General features: G+C 43.3%; 1 long non-coding RNA gene across 1 annotated transcript; it reads right to left on the bottom strand.

Moving 5' to 3' along the window:
- Positions 1 to 4,691: 4,691 nt before the first annotated feature.
- LOC306823863 lies at positions 4,692 to 18,506 on the bottom strand. The gene is made up of 4 exons (XR_013779063.1): positions 18,412 to 18,506; positions 10,877 to 10,929; positions 5,743 to 6,115; positions 4,692 to 5,618 (listed from the first exon to the last, which is right to left on the bottom strand). It is a non-coding gene; the product is annotated as an uncharacterized lncRNA (long non-coding RNA).
- Between the last annotated feature and the right edge of the window lie 611 nt (positions 18,507 to 19,117).

Here is a 19,117-nt window from a genome sequence, read left to right as displayed (position 1 = left end):
GTTGTTTGTCCTTCTATGTCATATATTACCAACAATATCAATTCCAGGTTGTTTTATATCCAGCAAAAAAAACCTCCTCATATGTGCTTTAAGCAACAGCAAAGTACTTCTTTCAATAGTTTCATATTGCAAAATTATAGTACTGCAAAGGGAGAAAGATGCTGGTAATATTGAGAGTTTGCATGTGATCCTATGCTTAAATTGGTTTGTACATTATTTTTTTTTCTGCTGTATTTGCATGAACGCTCCCCACATCCTTCCACACACCCACACACACACACTCCTGTTCCCACACTCATGCTCCACAGTTTGCAAATGTCAATAAAATCCATAGCAGGTTAATCTCACACCAATGGGAACATGAACACTTTATCCAAAGCTGCATATGTTTCACACCCGGGGGTCGATTGACTGTATGTCAGGGCCGATATTAGCATTCATATTATCCGCTCTGCCCATGTATGATATTCGTCATTGCCAGCCCTTTAGCACACCAACACAGTTCAGAGGATGCTTATCTCATGAGCCATAAATTAGGGGATGAATTCCCTCCGAAACATCCAAGGCGAAGGATGGAGGATGGAGTCATTGTGCTTGTGTGGTGTTTTGACACTGTAATGACACATGTTTTACAATCACCCCCTTCCCCTTTTCATTCGGAGGAGTGGACCTGTCCGCTCCTGCTGGAGAGAAATGGGCCTCTCGGACATTACCACCTCCTCCCAAGGGACACATAAATGAGCCAGTGGCAAAAGGGGGAGACTGTAGGGGAAGAAGGAGGAGAAGAAGAAGAAGAAGAAGAAGAAGAAGAAGAAGAAGAAGATGGCAGAGCTGGAGAGTGTCTAAACCTAAGAACAAAGAAGGAGTTAAACGTGAGTTTGAGAATATTTGGGAGAGTTGATGGGAAAATACATGGGGGGGGAAAGAAAGACAAAGAGAGTTTGTTTTTAATTGCAACCAGGGCTGCTGCACAAGCACCACAAAGGTGCATCATTACTTACCTGACAGACTGCCACAATCACTGGCCCTCCCCTAATAAATACTTGTTACTAAAAACTAGAAAATAAATAAAGTGAAGGTCACATCCAAGGGAGGCGTGATCTAGTCCAGAAGTAGGTGTCTTACCCATCAACCCATCCTCCCTCGCTTTCTCATACTCTGTCTTTCTTTCTTGCTCTTTCTCTCTGGTGCTCATTACAGGAGAAGCCATGCAGTGCTGGTTAGGAGAACGTGTGATGAGCCTTGGGAGATATATCCACTGGGAGGGAGAGAGGTAGAGAGAGACTGAAGGGGAAGGGGAATAGATAAAAAAATGCTGACTTGTCTTCAAAGGAGGCAAAATAATTGAAATAGGGAGTGTGTGTGTATGTGTGTGTGAGAAAGGTGGGGGTTGGGGTGGGGGGGTTTGGGGTGGGGGGTGGGGGGGGGGGGGGGGTGACTGGCTCCATGTTCGAGCTGGTCATTAATTGAGGAGGAATGTGAAACACTGTGTGGTCCTCCGCCGACACCCTCGCTGACACACAAGGGGAGATTGATCGAGGAAATGGCGTGATAAAGATATGAAAGGAGGAAAGAGAGGGAGAGGAAGTGAAAACATAATAAAGTGGAGGGAACATTGTTGGGCTTCAACTGAAACATGGAGGAGGGAAAAAGGGAGAGAGAGAGAGAGAGAGAGAGAGTTCAAAGTGTGCCTAGACTGAGTCCTGTCCTCGCCGTGTCCTTCCTCGAGCCCCGAGTCACGCATCGCTCATCTTGTCACATTGAACTCCAGATGCTCCTACCCTGGAGAACGCTCCGGCCGTGGCCATTTTTCTTCATTCTCGCTAACAATTTGGTAATGAAATATTGATTTTTAGTTAGATTCATATTGATGCCATTAGCTTTGCATTGATAAATCACGTTTGGCTGCTTGTCTAGCGTGGCAGAGCAAGAGCCGGGGCGGAGAGATTACAATCAAAGCCACTGATGTGTTAATTTGATGGATATTTCCCCTCAAACACACTGCACACATCTTCACACACACACACACACACACACACACACACACTCTCCTTCCTTCTTTCTTTCTTTATGTTTCGCTGCGTTTCATAACATTGTGTTTTTTTTTTCCTTTTATTACAAAGCACCCCGTAAGGATATTTATGTCCATGTCCATTTCTCCTGAAATAGCCTTTCAGCCGGCCTGCCTGTGGCAACACTGCAGTCTTAAAGTCATTTCATCTCTTATGGACAAGACAAGGATATGAGAGACTGTTTCACACCCGTTGAGTCAAATAAGGAAAACAGGAGAGGGTAAGGATATTGCTACGATTTGACATCAACAAAACAGACTCAACATTTATAAGAGGCCTTTTTGCATGTGATAAGAATAATCTCCAATGACGAGGAGAAGATGATTTTATTCCATTTTTTCAGTATTTATTGTAAAAAATATTGGCAATATATGTGAAAGCAGAGAAAGCAGCACTCAGGGTGCATTTTTTAAGCACAACCTCGTTTAAATGCCTCAAAATGTTACAGTTCTCTTTAGCGTCTCACATGCTAGGTTGGGAGGATATAACATTTGAGAAACATTAGAATCGTTTTCCAGATTAGGGCGGTTTTTAAATGAGTCTCCTGCCGCAGCTTCGCCTTCCAACTGCAATATGTGTCTGCACACAGTCATCTTAATGAAAGGAAATGATGGCATTCACTTTAATGACGTGGAGTTCAAGGACTGCTTATTGTTCCAGAGAAAAGCCATCTTTTTTCACGGTAATATGAGTCTTTCTTCTCTCCTTTTTTTTTTTTTTTTCCACAGTGCAATTTCATTTTGAGAAACAGACACCGAAGGTTAAATGCGCCATATAGGTTGTCAAAATATGAGAGAGAATTCAGGATGTGAAACAGATACATCGATAACGTTGTTGCAGTTATCATTGTTTTGATAATGCTTCATCTCAACTTTTTTTTTTATCTTTCCGGGCAATTATGCAAAATAGAATATAGTTCTAATTATCACAGACACATGAGCCGCTCTGTTTAACTCCAGTTATAAAGCAGTGCTACTGCAGATGATCAACACAACTTCCCACTGTTACATCCAGCACTCATTTCTCTGCAGTTTTTTTTAAAGAAATGCACCAATGACAATCCAATTTACAGCAAGTTTACTGTTTGTCATAAAATAGCTCCCCGTTTACGTTTGCCCTCTAATTTACTGCTCTGCATGACTCTCCCACATGCTACTTCTCCAAATATTTTGGTCCAAATGTGATTTTGTTTGATAGAATGACAATAACGTGTATTAAAGGGAGGCAGATGATTCCCAGACGTCTGGGGTGCTCTGACATTTACTCGAAACACAATTAAAGCCCAGAGTTATGGCTTCTTTAGGGTTCCACGCTTTCCCTTTGATCCCACAGTGTCCCCGTCTCCTGACGTGGATTACAGGGCCAAACGGGCTATTTAGGGAAAGGCCACTCAGGTCCAAATGGAGCTGCTGGAGGAACTCAGTCTCCACTAGCCTCAGGGAAAGCTCCAATATGACTGCAACAAATCTGACAGTGGAACCAGCTGCCTTACAGCTTGGCTCCAATCTGGCTCTAAGTCTGTGTCATTCTTTGAAACAACATTGACAATTACACAAGAGGAAGACAAGTGAGGTGCTTTGCAAGGTGCAAAATCTGTATTCATCAGTCAGTGACATTTCAGACTACATCTTTGAAGGACTCTCTTTTGAAATATCTTAGTAAAGAGACAAGATTGAACCCTAAAATGTTCAAGACAGGATACCAACACTAAGAATAAACTCTCAATATCTGTAAATAAATTGAAGTTAAGGTTTTAGGGGGGTTTCGTGCTGATTTGCTACGCTGTGCTGATGACGTTTCGGGTCAGTTGTCTCCAGTCTTGAAAGGTGAAGAGAATGTGAAATCCTGCAGTACGCTTGAGGCTGGAAAGGTGACCAAGTGGAAAGCATGCTTTACCGTTATTTAAATTGATCATAGCTTTGATCCCTGTCTAAAAAATATTGCTCATCAGTGAAACTGACGTACTCATTATTTTGTATCCTTGACCAGCTGCCACTGTCCCAAAGTTCAGTAATGCTATTTGCCTGACCTGTGATGTTTGTGAGAAAAGATGGTGTGACCAATCCTGAAACTTTTCTGATAAAGATGTCTGATCATCCTGTCAGATGAAAAAACGGCATAAATCGACTTTCAGTTGTTGTTTTTTTCTTTCAACAAGTTTGAAACTACTTCTGAGAGCGCTCAGACGGACGAGAAAGAGCGAAGGAGCGTGTCATTACACAGAAAAAAAACGTCATCTGTTCTAATGTTCTGCAGTTTATCATAGAAGTGTGTGAACACTGTGGACTCGTCATCCTCTCTGCTCTGTTTGTTACAAACTGGTAAGGCCATCGCTGTGTGAACTCTTGTTGTCTTGTTGAAGTGTAAGATAGTAAGGCATCATGTAGAATGACTTCTCAAAGCACTCCTAACTCTAACTAACATCCAGTGTCTGTGGTTACCTCATGTTGATGTTGATGTTGTTGTAATGATGATCTTTCAGAATCAGGTTTATTGCCAGGTACACACACAATGACTCTGTCTTGATGTTTTAGATCCAAAAACTGAGAAAATAAGTAGTAAAAAAGTGAGAAAGCTCATGAACAGCAGTAGGCCTTCTTTCAGTACTTCAGTAAGATAAAGCAAAAATACCATCTATATGGCAAAGTGATACAAAATGTGGGCAACAGCATTGGTGAAAGACCTGTACAGTTGTGTAAAAAAGGGACAGGATGATGTTTAGTGGGAAATAACGTGTACTTATGAAATAATGATGAGGAATATTTGATTCCCAATGTCACCTAAAGTTGGAGTTCTGTTTAGACTTTTGACAAGTGTTATCCCCTCAGTTATGATAGTTACTTAAACTCAGCGATGGCCTGATTCCTATCACTCCAAACTTCCATCAAGTCCAAGATGCTGTCTGTGCTCCTCATTGATCTGGCTTAAGGTCCCCACCTCTCTGGAGAAATACCCCCAGCTCAGGAGGATTTACTATTGATCCCCACTTCCTGCGGGTTGATATACCTTCATCCACACACACATTTAGTCTCGAGCTTACCGACAAGGTGTGCGGTGCAGATACACACAGAGTATTATGACAGAATAGATGGACTGTGAGAGAAAAGTTTTCCCTTACAAGGCCATTCAGGGAGAGCTGACCCTTCATTCAACTACGACTGAAACACCTCAATTTAGATTCCGTACGCGCTGATCGATGAGTCTTTATGTAGCACTGCCCTTTACAGTAGTGTACTACCAAGCTCTTTATTACTTTAATGCCTTTCCAGTGATGTCATCCTGAGGTCATGCTCAGACACAGGAGCTGTCAGTGGCATTTTGATTGGCAGAGACACGTCCATGCTCAGCCAATGGAAGCCCACTGTGGCAGCTGGTTGTCATGAGAGTTGGCAGGAAGGGGAGGGGCTTCGTTAGCGCCTCAGCCATGCGATTGAATCGATATCTACCCCCCGAGGCATCGCTGCGTTCCCTCGGCCAGCCGGCAGAGAGGGGAAGACAGCCGTGCTCACACTCGCTCTACGGCTCCAACACTACAGCTCACAGGCCCTAAATGAGTGGGAGAGAGGTTGGAGGAGGGGGGAGTCGGGGGGTGAGGAGGAGAGAAGACAGAGCAGTCAAACATTTCAGGGCCCGCCATTCCAGAGTAATGAAGCATAGCAAGAGAATATACCTCTGCAACATTTGATAAAGATGGGCTGACACACCAGTCCAAATAGGTTCCTCTGTACGTCGGCACACGTCTATCCATCACCGCTACGCATTACAGACAGGAAGAAAGGAAGCGAAAGGGGAGGGCAGTAGAGGGTAGGGGTGCAAATAGACAGCAAAAAGAGAGTAAAAATTGACTGACAGGGAGAGAACAGGTGGGGAGTCAAGAGTGGAGAAAGAGATGTAGGGTGAGAGGGAAAGGGAGAGAGACGGAGTCGCTGTATCCTTGGCAGCTGGTGGATCCTATCAAGGCCGATTGGTTGTTGAATGAGGCTCGGGAGGCCTGTGTCCTTGTACCCACCGGTTTGTTTTCCACTCACTCCCTCACTCCACTCCTGCAGCGAAAGACAATAAAGAAGCAAATGAGTAAACGTTGCACATTTTACGTCCTCATCATCCCTGCACTCTGTCTCTCCATCTGTTACTGCCTCACCAGAACCGTAAAAACCAAAGAGAGAGGAGGAGGGAGAAAAGGATAAAGACAGTGGTTATGTTGAAAGCCCGCAGTCGTGTCTTGGTAAAAGTTTAGCCAGGTTAACCTTTGATCCTGCCTTCTCTTAGGTCTCATTTCTGAGAAGGTAAAAGATCTCTTGTTTGGGCAACATCAGAGCTGTATTGTTAAATTATAATAGTCATAGTTATTATTATTGTCTTTTAACGATCAGTGTGTTCAGAGTGAAACAGAGGCAGTGTTGTTGCATAAAATGTGGGGCTGTGACAAATTTAAAGTTACAGTATAGCAAGTACCTTTTTTTGTAAACAAGAAAGTCTTTCTCCCTTAACTTCTATCTCCGCCGTCTATCATTCATATCCTTGATATAAAGGCCATGCTTTCACATTCTTTAGATGAAGTAAGATGAAGCCGGATGTTGTTGTCAGCTCCCAACAGATTGATTGGTGCAAATTTATTGTGGAAAAGTCTGTCGATTCCAAGCTGTCATCCTCAAAGAGTGTACACAATATCAGCCAAATTAGAGATAGACCATGTTTGCCTCAACAAACGTAAGTCTGTGAGGGAATCATTCCACAGTGACAAATAATAACCGATGCTCCTACAAAGGAGTCAAAGCAATGGAGAGCTCGATGAGTTGAAGATAGGATGCAAAGTTTTAATATAACATTACTGTCTGAGGCTGCGTGGTGTTGCTGTGGTTAGCGCTGTCCAACAACATGCTTGATAGGTTAATTGGTGACTCTGAAATTGTATGTAGGTGTGAAAGTGAGTGTTGCTGGTTTTGTGCTTTAATATGTCAGCCCTGTGATTGACTGGGGAACGGTTCATGGTGTCTCCCGCAATGGCAGCTGACAGTCACGCAATCCCAAACGCACAAAAAATAGATAGTGGATAGATGGTTTACTGTCTGCTATTTAATCTTGGCTTCAAACTGAAACTTTAAAGATCTTCAGCGCTGCAGCTTCAGTCGCCTTCTCTAAGTGTGGGGCTGTTTTCCATCATGGCAGTTGTAAAAATAGCATTTTAAGAGCCAAAATTCGGAACACCTGGACTTATAAAGGATGACTCAGTTGAAATTGATCAACAGTTGTAACAAGCACTGCTGACATCTCATGATTCTTTTGTCCTTTTGGATAGTAAAAACTTTTGTTTTTGCACCTTTCAGCGAATTCATTCTTTTTTGAGAAACTGTGTTACTTGGAACCAGAGACAAAAAAGAGCGAAGAGAGACAAATACAACAAACAAGCCTTGCCATAACACAACACAACATGGCTGCGCGTCGTCCCCAGGAGGTTGTGTGCGGAGGCCCGCTGCCTGCTGGCCAGCCAGGTACGCAGCTTTGCTCTCAAGTCTTGGAGTGATTAATGAAATCTTAACGGCAGGCCAGACACAAATATTCATCACCTGGCTGCCCCTATTGTAATGCATGTGGAGAAGCCGGAGCGTGACAGAGGAGAGGGGAGACGAGAGCCGGCCCAGAGACAAAACACAACATGGGGCACAGGGATTATTACCGGGCCCACTGAAACAACGCTTTTTGTTCTGCTCAACAAAATGGAGGCATGTGATTTATGGACAGCCAGCATCTGTTTGGAGCAAAGGGAGACACAGATTCATGTCTGCTATTACGGGCTGTCCATGTTAGCGGGGTGAGAATTTGAAGAGGGGGGTTGTTGGTTGAGTGTGTTGAGGGGGTTGGTTTGCAGCCGTCAGGAGCAAGACCTTCTGGGAAAGTACACAGTGTCAGTTCCTTGCTCTACTGTGAGTCTGTGACGTGGTACTATGTGGGCGAGGTATTGCATTGTATATCATAAACAGATGTCGGCCAACAAGCCACATGGGGGTGATTTTTATTTTCTTTGGTGAAGTCGTCGAGTGTTTGCTGGGTGGGACTGAGAGGGAAGCACACAAAAAGTTTGATACACCCATTGATAGTGTGTTACCACACTGAGCACGAGGGAGGATGAAATCTATTCTATCATCACTCCTCGCAATAAATACGGCTTTGTGCGCAAGACTGATATGATCACTTTGATTTATGACACACACGCAAGACTTCCAGGAATCCCTGAGACTGCATGTGCATGGATTTGTGTGTGTTTGTGTGTGTGTGTGTGTGTGTGTGTGTGTATGTGTGTGTGTGTGTTTGTGTGTAAATGTCAGTGTCTGTGAGAGGAGCAGAGGAAGGGACAAAGAGACAAACATAAACACAGAAAGAAAGGGAATGAAATAGCCAAGCAGCGGAAGTGAGACAGAGTGCAGCAGACAGTGAGGGAGATTGTGTGTCGGTGTGTGCAGTGTACCATTGACTCCTGCATGCTCCCAGTGATAGATAGTGTCAGGTTAGGCTGCTCAGTGGCAGGTCTCACACTGTCAATGCTGTGGCTGTGGGGAGAGCAGGGGCCTGAAATGTTTTAACACCCATCGCTGATCCCTGTCAACATACACACTAACACACATGACATCAGGCGGCACTGGCTGATCCGTGTATACGTGCACCTCGAGTGTGTCTTTCTATGTGAACTAGAGCTCTACATGTTTCTGCACGTGACTATAACAGAGCACACTTCATGCCCTTTAGTGCAAGCATTATCCCAGATTTAAAAAAAAAAACTTAACATCTCTGTATCACAGCCTTTGAAAACAATTATACCAGCCCCGTTTTTTGTTTCATACAGATCTTTTTTTTCCCCCTCTCTCTCTCTCCTTCAGGCAGCAACAGAGAGGGAAAAAAAGGCCCTCATTGTTCCATTGTTCACATTGTGTCATTCTTTGCCTTGGAACAGCGATTGTTTGCTGCACTGTTAGGAACACAATGGTGTTCACATAAAAATGAGCCACTTAGCTCGCACACTAAATTGCAAATTGCATAGCGCTGCAGAGGAGGAGAGTCGGGCTTTCCAAATTCGCTTATTCACATTTTCCGCTCCTTACCAGCCCTATAAAACCCGCCGCTTCTGCTGAGGTGGACAGAAACGGTGACAGCTGCGGCGCACACTCTATCTGTAACCAGTGTTTTGATAGAGTTAGAAAAGAGATATTCAATTACATGGGGAAAATTGGGTTATCATTGACCATAATCGTTTGGAATCAAAATCAGTAGACTGTTGCAAATAATACCAACAAACACAGAGATTAACTATGAATGCAGACATGAGCTGCAAAATGTTTATGAAGTGTTAAGGGGGTGAAAAGTTTGACACATGCCTCCTCAGTAAAATTCTTCTGTTTCCAAAATGTCCTGTGCTTCCTTTTATTGTAAATTCGACATAGCATCTGTACGTTACCCCGGCTCACATCGCTAAAGGAGCCATGTTGCACCGCTGCAGCTTTAAATCTGAAAAGTGGCCGTGAGCTGCTCCTGCTGATGAGTGACTGGAAAGTATTGTGTCATCTGTAAAGAAGAAAAAAATGGGAGCACGGGAGAGGGTGATTTTTCCTGGCGCTGTTAAAAAATAGTTTTGCATGGGTGCCTTTGCTCTCCTGTTAGTAAAACACGTCTCCGATCCCTCCTGCTGCCATGACCAAGAATGAAGTACTCTCTCGGGCCAGACAAAATCAATTCCTCACTCGGGTAAATTTCCTCCTTGCCTGCCTTTTTTTCAGTGCGGCTATTTGTTTTTAATGCTGGCATAGACTTATGGCTTGGGGAAGGCAGTTATGCCAAACAGTGTAAAGTACACCTCCTGACAAACATTCACAACGCCATTGAACTTTCATTCATTTTTGGAGGTGTCAGCCTCAACTTTCCGAGGCTTTGTTATAAAGAAGTAATGTTGTGAATTTTGCGGTTCCTCAAATCCTGCACACTTTAATTTTTTTTTTTTTTGGAGGGGGACAAACATCCGTCTGTGTTTATCTAAAGCTGGAGTTTATCACCGAGATCTGTTTATTTGAATGATTCCCTGGATGAATTATCTAAGCTGTTAGATACAGAGCATTTACAAGAGATAGAGGCTTTTTCCTGTGGGAAATCAGAGTCAGTGACTCAGTACCAAACGTCCCCATTAAACCAAGTATAATCCCACATTTACAGCCTGGTACTCATCCACAAGTACAACACTTGTGTCATTAATTGGTGATGCTCATTCATTCATGATACACATTTTGGATAGGGATTGACCAGAATTGATTCATACAAGTAACTTTTTCACATAAAAAATCTCCCCTCTCTATAATCTCTCTGTTACAATGACTGGCGCATGACAAGATAATGATTTAAACGTCTTTTCATCAAGTTGTGTGCAGGACATTTCCTATTCGAAATTAACTCAACTGCCAATTTATAAGCTATAGACTTGAAATATGGACTAACACATTAGCACAAGAGGAAGGCCATTGTGTAAAGCACAATCCCCTTTTTGATAACGCAAAAATCCCCTTGTGAGCAATCATCTTTGTGTATTTGGCCGGAGTCCGTTTCACACGGTTTTCAGCTCCTCCTCCTCTCTTTCTGCGTGGACCCGGGCTGATTTCCATGAGAATCAACGTGGCGATTAATCACAGTGTTCCTCCACTCCCAGATGTCATTCAGGGCCTTTTAAAGACATCAGCACTCTGTGATGTTTATAGGAGGAGAGAGATATGAGCTTGGCAGCCCAGCCCAAAGACCCTGGTGGAGTCTCCCTGTGGGACACTCACACAGTCAGGCAGCGACTACTATCCTGGATCGTCCTCAACAGTCAAACTTCCTCCTGAGAGACAGAAAAAAAATCAAAGTCAAACCTGAGCAACAGCTGTACTGATTGATCGTGATTATAAGGCTTCCCCATTCAAATGCTCTATTTTACTAGTACTTCTAGAAACAGGGTTTTATTGGCTGCAAAGTGAAACCATTTGTGCTACAAAAATGTAAACCCATTGTTTGCATTTTATCAATTGATGACATTCAAAAGTTTATTTTATGATTTATACAGTATCTATTAAAGCCATTTTCAGCAACAGATGAATGTTTTGTTTTAAACTTCAGCCCTCAAAAACATGAAGCTCTCTATCAAACCTTCATAGCAAGTCCATTTCATGTTCATTAGACATCTTAAAGAAACTACAAATGTTGTTCTGCATATCAGAGCCCAAAGGCAACCAGACAGTTTTCTGACTCTCACAGCCTCCCCTTTATAAATATTTTATTTTGACATGTTGAAATAGCTGATGTGTGCTCAAAAGTGGGTAAAAAAAAAAAAAAAAAAGCTTATCATTTGATTCATCAGAAACTAAATGCTAGATTTGTGAGTTAACATCCTCTCAGAAGAGGTTAAAAACGATTTAGCTTGTCCAACCGAGGATGACTAATAGGAAAGAAATCATTTGCATGAATGTGTAAAGAAGTGAAAGTGATGATTAAAGGACATCTTCTACTGATTTTCGTGAGTTTGCTCTTAAAGCTGCAGTGAAGAGTTTTTCATCTGGATATGAACCAGACCTAAATGAAGATGGCTGCCTCTGTATGTCCTATAAAAACCAGCGAGGTCTTCATATTGATACTTTTGAAATAGTGAAATTGAATCTTTTTGCATTTTCCATGACAAAGATTATCAGTGAATCTTGATCGTTAAAATGGAGAAGGATACACTTTTGTTAAAAAGCCATACGTACAAATGAACAGAAGAAAATCATTACATAAGTCGCTAAAACAGAAAGTTCCTCATAGGTGCTTTAAATATGCTTGTATGGCACACGTGTTACCGGTGTTGTTGCTAACATTTAAAATAGAATTAAAAAGATGTAAGAAAAGTTTCTCTATACTTTTAGACCCTTGTTGTTGTTTTACTCGTCTCTTTTGGTGAACAACCTAGCTGCCTCTGCATGAAGCAGAGAGAATAGAGGACAATAACAGCCCACAGGGAAATTCCCCCACATGAACCAAGCTAAAAGGTTAAGAATCCTGCGCGCTAACAGGTCCCTGATAATGAAAGGGAGAGTGCCGGCTAACGGTGACGCCTGAGTGAAGGAGGTGGGTGGAGGGGTGAGCTCAGTTTAAAGAGTGTGTTGAAGTTAAAGACGTGTTAATAAACAGTTATGGAGAGCAACCGGGGACGAGGGAGGGGGGGGCTTTTGAGGGGTGAGGATTGGAAGGAAGCAAGAAGGGTGAAAGGGGTTAGGGAGGGTGAGCTGGATGGGGTGATGCGGGGCGGGGGTCAGGATCATGGTAGTCAAAGTGCTGTTTCCTCCTGGGGAGAAGAAAGGAGTTAATGACACCCTAGAGCTTCCCACCCCCACCCGCCGCTCCTCCCTCTTCTTTATGGAGGCAGATCGACACACACAGCCGCACGGAGGTGAGGAGGCCGAGGAGACAGCCATGCCGTCCCACCGCCCCACTAACGGGAGGCTCTAACAAAAAGGAAGGAGGGGGAGGAGGAGGCGCGATAACTGTGATTATTATTACTAAATATAATATAAATCAGTCGGTGCGGGGGCCTCGGAGAAACTGATCCACCCCTCCGCCCACATGCTCACTGCTGAAAACTGTGTTGAAGATGCGGGGACAGGTTTAAAGACAGCGCCTTTTCAATGCCAGGGCAGAAGGGAGGGGTTAATGAGGGGCTTGGTGAAGGAGCTTATGGCAGGGTGAGGGGTGAGGGAGCAGTGAGAGAGGGGGAGAGAGAGGGGCAAAGCCTGGCTGCCATAGTGTCAGCGGAGAGGAGACGGCGGAAGCCAACCTGGAGACAAAGCTAAGACAAGGCGACAGTGAGGATGTCTCCTCCCGCACAAATGAGGGACAATCAGTAACAAATGTGTCACCATGTTTTTGAGCTGTAATGGAAGCTTCCCTCTTCTAACCAGAGAGTGTATTTTTGAAAAGGTGAGACGCATCATTTCTGCAGGTTTTTGTCAAAAATGGCACGCATGGGTACATGTTGTTGGAGGTAGTAACAAAGTAGCTTCCCTCTGCTGTGCCATTTTGAAAATAACAGAATGTAGTGGATGCGTGTTCACGGTTTTCTTGTGATTTATCGTGGACTGAAACATCATTTCCCCAAGATTCAAGAAAGTAGAACAGTGGTGACAAACCAGCGAACAAACAAATAAACTGACACTAAGGCTTTACTTTGATACATGGATTAAAGAAGGAGTTAACCTGATTTTCTCAGTCGCTCTGTAATGAACTGACAGCAGCAGCAGCAGCAGCAGCCTCCTGACAGCTACAGCAGAGGTGTTGACCAGCAGGAAAGTCAAGTTGAGACAACACCGGAGACAGTCAAGGTCGCAGGAAATCAGAGGAAAGACATGAAGTTAAGTGCTGATGTGCTGTGGCAGCAAAGGGGCACTAAGTATGGGATGGTCAAGGCTGGTGTCCCATGGCTATAAATCCCTCCTCTCCCTGTCTAAAAGTCATTAATGGCCACACAAAGTGGACGCTGGAACCAGATGGAGGGGGAAATAAGGGTGGTGTTGGGTCCTGGGATAGGGGGGTAACTGGTTCTACTCCAGTGTAGTGTGAAATTATAAAGCGTTACCTGCTTTAATTTTCCAAATACAAATTAAATCCTCAGTAAGCTGACTTTAAATCAATAGTTTCATTTAAGAGGGCGCGTGATTTAACAAAAATGAAAACTAGCTGGTCTGGTCAATGGAGCCGGGTCATAAATCACACAGCTTTGGGAGGCAAAAAGCCGATTTGACTTGTATATGGAGCGCTCGGTGGCCAGGGGGGAGCGCGGCGGAGAAATGAACTCACGCTTTATTAGGACTCATATTGACCTGCCTCTCCTCCACCAGCACCTCCTCCACTCTCATAACGTCATGCTGCACACACTCCCTATTGAAAACCAAGAGGCGTTCCAATTTAAAACACTTACTCCTTAAGTCATACGAGTGAATTTTCTGTTGTTGCTCCTGACTTTCTGGTTCAACAGGGAGAAAGAAAGAGAAAAACAATCCAAACTTTTAAAAAGGGGGGAAAAGGTAAACTTGAATCGAATCTGGAAACAACAGAAAAACAACAAATGTATTGTCAAAATGCAAGAAGAAGGGGGGGAAAAAACATGTCTCACCGGTGAGGTTTTTATTTGTACATCAGTTGTGCATGCCAACATCAAACATTTAATGTCAGCATTCTTCAGAGACGCAGACGAAAGGAAGAGAGATGCAAGGCTCACATTGTCATCAAACAATCAAACAGTCATCCGCTTCTCCAAACAGCTTGCAGCTCAGCTCAGCTGGCACCAGACACTCACATTACAATAAACATTCGCTCCTAATGTTGTGCTTACACTGCGCCATGCTTACACAGACACAATGCACACACACATAAAAAAAATAATACTCTGTTTAATAGGTCGGCCTGACAGCTGGAAAATGAAAGTCAGAACAAGACGTGCACAAAAATACACACACATCAACATGCAAAAAAAAAAATAAAAAAAATCAGTGCTGGTTAAAGCCGCTTTCTCCATCAATAGTTTCCCTGTGGATTATGGGAGAAGAAGGCCACGAAGAGGAGGTTTGATTGTGAGTGAGCGCCACAATAAATCCATTATCAAGTAGTTATGTCATACTTAGATTCTCTCCCCAAAGTGTTCCCATACATCTTGTCAGTGGTTCATTAGCCGTGTGGACAGGTAAAGCTTTCTTAGTCCGTCCCACAGCTGACCCCACATTCTGTGTCTGTGTTCCACTTTAAATAATGGACATCCCCTGTCCTGCATGCATCAATCACATACTGAGAATCCTCCGGAAAACAGTTTAGTGGGCTCGGCATTACGGTTACAGCGGCTTTGTGACTGCGGATAGATTAGGCAGGCATTAGCAGTGTTTCATTAACCTTGCGTTAAGTGACATCCTTACATGATTAATGGACATTATTAACAAAAGGGAGATTGTATTTCCGCAAAATGAAGCTTTTGTGAAATGTCTGCCCGCATTGTTAATAGGTTTGTTTATTAATCATTCATAGCAGAGAGCCTTCATTTCAGAGGTAGTGATACAGAGAATGGACATGAGGCGGACTGACAGCAGCACTGAGTGAGCTCCGTGCAGAATGAAAGTATCTGTCTGTGAATGCACACTCTGCAGGATTCAGCGGAATGCAATGGTGGAAGGAGGCTTTGCACTTCAAGGTACCTGCACTCCACTCAAGTGTTTCTATATTATGCAAATTGATACTTTGACTCCATTATACCTCGAATGAAATTAATCCTCTACATTTATTTATTTGTTAGCTAGAGCTGTGTATTTTCATTTGACCTTACTTGACTGTAGAACAACATTTTGCTTTATGAACATTCAAATTTAACTTGTGACCCAGTGAAAAAAAAAAAGGTGCAGCGTTAGGGCAACTTGTTAGGTCTCCAATGAGATGTTAGCACTTTACTTTTTAGAACAGGTGGCCCTGGGAGGGGAACCAATGGAATTAGCTTAGATAAACCACTTTAATAGTATCTTCAAGTCCACAATATGTAATAGAAATATGCACATCACAATCTGATAATGCTTTACATAACAATCAAAGAGACCATTTTACTGCAAAAGAAATTCTCTCAATTCGATGCATAATAGGAGAGACTGGGGACAAGAATGCTCTCTGCATTTCTTTCAAATTTTCAGAGTTTATTTCCACATGACAAACAAATTACAAGTATACAGTATACAGAAATGTAAATATTACACAGGGCTCAAAACAGTTGATAAGAAGAAGGGAAGGCTAAAACACATTACTGGAAATGTGCTCTTCTACAATCCAAGCATGGAGCACACAGAAAGTGCATCACTTGTTTGACATTTAACAAGAAATAAGTCCAAGTCTGAGCACTGAACAAAACTGTGGCTGAAAGATCACCACCCAAAACATCTTTAAAGTCATCAAACTCCACAGATACTTACTGATTGACACACGAAACCACGAAGCTAAGACATCACGGCAGCAAAAAGCAGCAGCACACCGCCAAAGCAGGAGCATTTTGAGGATTACCACTTAAACTGGGCTTTCTGTCACAGCAAGCTGTCTGTCCATGACGTCGGCTGGAGAGGGCGAGAGTTCACACCAGAGACGGCCTGTCCATCAGCGCTCATCCTCGCCGGCTCTTCTGAGGGTTGCTGTCCTGCACAGTGAAAGGCGGCGAGGTGAGGCTGGAGGTGAGGAAGGAGGTGGGGGGGTGATGAAGATGAGGTGAGGGCATGAGGTGCTGCTATCCAGGCCCTCCCGTCCTGCTGTCTGGAAACTCTCCAGGCCACATGGGAGCTGGCGGGGCTGTCGGCTGTCGGATGGCCTGACAACACATCTTCTGTGTGTGTATGGGAAGTATGAGGTGCAGGTGTTTTTGACTGTACACCTGTGTTTGTTTATGCGTGCACGTGTGTGTGTGTGTGTGTGTGTGTGTGTCCTTGACTGTCATGATTGTTGTAGGGGGCTGATAGCTAGTTGTTTTTTTTCTTCCCCATTGACACGTTGCACCCTCCTGCAGCTTAACCTAAAAAAAAATATATATATATAGCAGCAAAAAATGAAATTAAAATGCAGGTCTGGCTGTCAGAACTGACAGGATAAGCAGCTCAATCACCAAGTTGCCAGCTGTCAAATCCCAAAACCAGACACAGACATACACACAAAAGAAAACTGCAAGAGGTTAGAGGGCTGCTAGACTCTAAAAATCCTCCCCACTTCAAATCCTAAAACCAGTTTGGAAAAAAACAAGTATCACTCTCCTTTTCTTTGTGAGTGTGACTGTGTGAAGGGGAATGGGGTGCTGCTGAAAGAAGTCCATCACCTTCTTTTATATCGGCTTTTGTACGTTTAAAAGGAAGAAAAATGAATCAAATCAGAACCAGAAGGATCCCACGTAAGATCTGAAATTTCACATCTTTCCACGGTACGACTCTGCTCACTTTCTCACCTCCTCCTATAAGCCTCTGGTGGTCTTACTCACTCCCCCCATTCTCCACCCTCTCTTCTTCTTCTCCTCTGTCCCGCAGCCTGCTGCTGGGCTGGAGGATGACTGACGCTGTCATAACGTCTGGCAGTCAAACAGACCCGCTCCTGACGGGTGGCGGCAAACGCAATGTGACACAGCCAGCAGTATCTGGTTTCTCCTGCACCGACTACATTTCATATGGCTCAGAGGGGCTTAGGGTGGCCACGGGGAGTGCGGCTGTGCTTGTGTGTGTGTGTGTGTGTGTGTGTGTGTGTGTGTGTGTGTGTGTGTGTGTGCGTGTGTGTGTGGCTGTAGGAGGTAATCGAGCAGATGTCAGGAGAGAGTCTGAGAGGGGATGTGTACACTGAGGGACGACTGAAACCTGTCACATTGATTTTCAGTGGTCTTGTAGCATGGGCGTGTGAGTGTGTGTGTGTGTGTGTGTGTGTGTGTGTGTGTATGTGTGTGTGTGTGTGTGTGTGTGTGTGTGTGTGTTTGAGTAGAATACAGCCGCATGTCCATGTCCAAAGCAGAGATGTTAAGTGTTTGTGTGGTAACATAGCAAATGTAATCACACTGCTGAACACACTGTTACACTCACTTACAGCTTTAACACCCCACTGAATTTTGAAGTATGATAGAGAGCAGTGTATAACCATGAAAAAATAAATAAATGCTCAATTTTAGATTTGAAAATATTGTATCCCTTTGCACTTGTAAGGTGTGAGTATACATCTTTTTAAAAAGGCAGTTCATTAACATAATTCATTTTCCGAGCCTAAAAAATGTCACATATTCCTGTAGCATTTTTGCAATCTTGGTAATATGATGTTTCCCAATAAACTAAAGAAGGGACATACTAATAATTCATGTCAAATGAAAAAAAAAGAAATATTTTATAACAGATTTGAACTGTCTCTGCAGCGCCAGTGTGAGGAGAAATGATAAAAAGAAATCAGCAGCATCCATAAGAAGGTGACTTTTGTGGCATTAAAGAAGTTATTTCATGAGAAATTTGTTTAAAACATGATGAATGAAGGGTGCTTTTTCATTCTACTCTAATTTGTTTTAGGAACACAGAAATATTAACCTGCTCAATCTGCCCTACCTGGTTGGTTAGTGCATCAATTTTCAATGTGAGACGTCAGATCAACAGAACAGCCATTATTTTTAAGCCCTCTTCTCTGAGATTGCACTGAGACTCCACAAAGACAAAATGAAGCGGATGAAATGTCACATCCATATATCCTCAGGCTCATTTCAGTGTAAGAGCATCCACACTTTGGCCTGTTGAGCAACATGAGCAGAAGCATGACATCCACTCACCTACCGAGCTCCTTCTACTTCCTCCTCCTACTCCCTTTCCTGTATGGATCCTGGAAGCAGAAGATTCCCAGCAGAGGAAACACAGACGCTCTCCAGGTTCTAGGTTAAACACAGACACACACACACACACACACGCACACACACACACACACACACAGCCGCCTCGATCACAACAGCCCCTCTTTTTTTTTTCCTTCCATACATAGTGTGCCATCTTTTGGCTGCTCTTAGAACTGCTTCCTTTCTTTTTTTTACCTTCCCTTTTTCTTTGCAGTGAAAAAAAAAGGATCATAAAATCAGTGAAATAAAGTGAAATGGTTGTCTGGGGATGGATATGTCCCTTGCAACGTGAAGTGGAACTTGAGGAAATCGACGGATCTCCTGCAGCTTTGTGGAAAACTATTGCTGCAGGGTTTTTTTTTTCAAACCCTTACAATTTATGCAGGCTCTCCAGCCGTAAAAAAAAAAAAAAAAAAAAAAACATTTCTCCTTTCTGATGTCCCTGCGTTCTCTCCTGATGAGAGGATCGGATGAATGAATGAGCCAAGAGCTGCAAGTAATTATGGCAGTTAAAAACAATTAGACATAAATATTACAACTTGGTGTAAAATCACGAGGACAAGTGTGCATATGTGTGAGAAAGTGTTTGTGTGTAAGTGTGTATGTGTGAGTGGCATGCATGCAAACACACAGCATAATACAGACA

The sequence above is a fragment of the Symphodus melops genome (genome assembly GCF_947650265.1).
Source record: "Symphodus melops genome assembly, chromosome: 5".
NCBI lineage: Eukaryota > Metazoa > Chordata > Actinopteri > Labriformes > Labridae > Symphodus > Symphodus melops.
The sequence above is the reverse complement of the archived record's forward strand: the minus strand, read 5'-3'. Positions and strand labels throughout refer to the sequence as shown.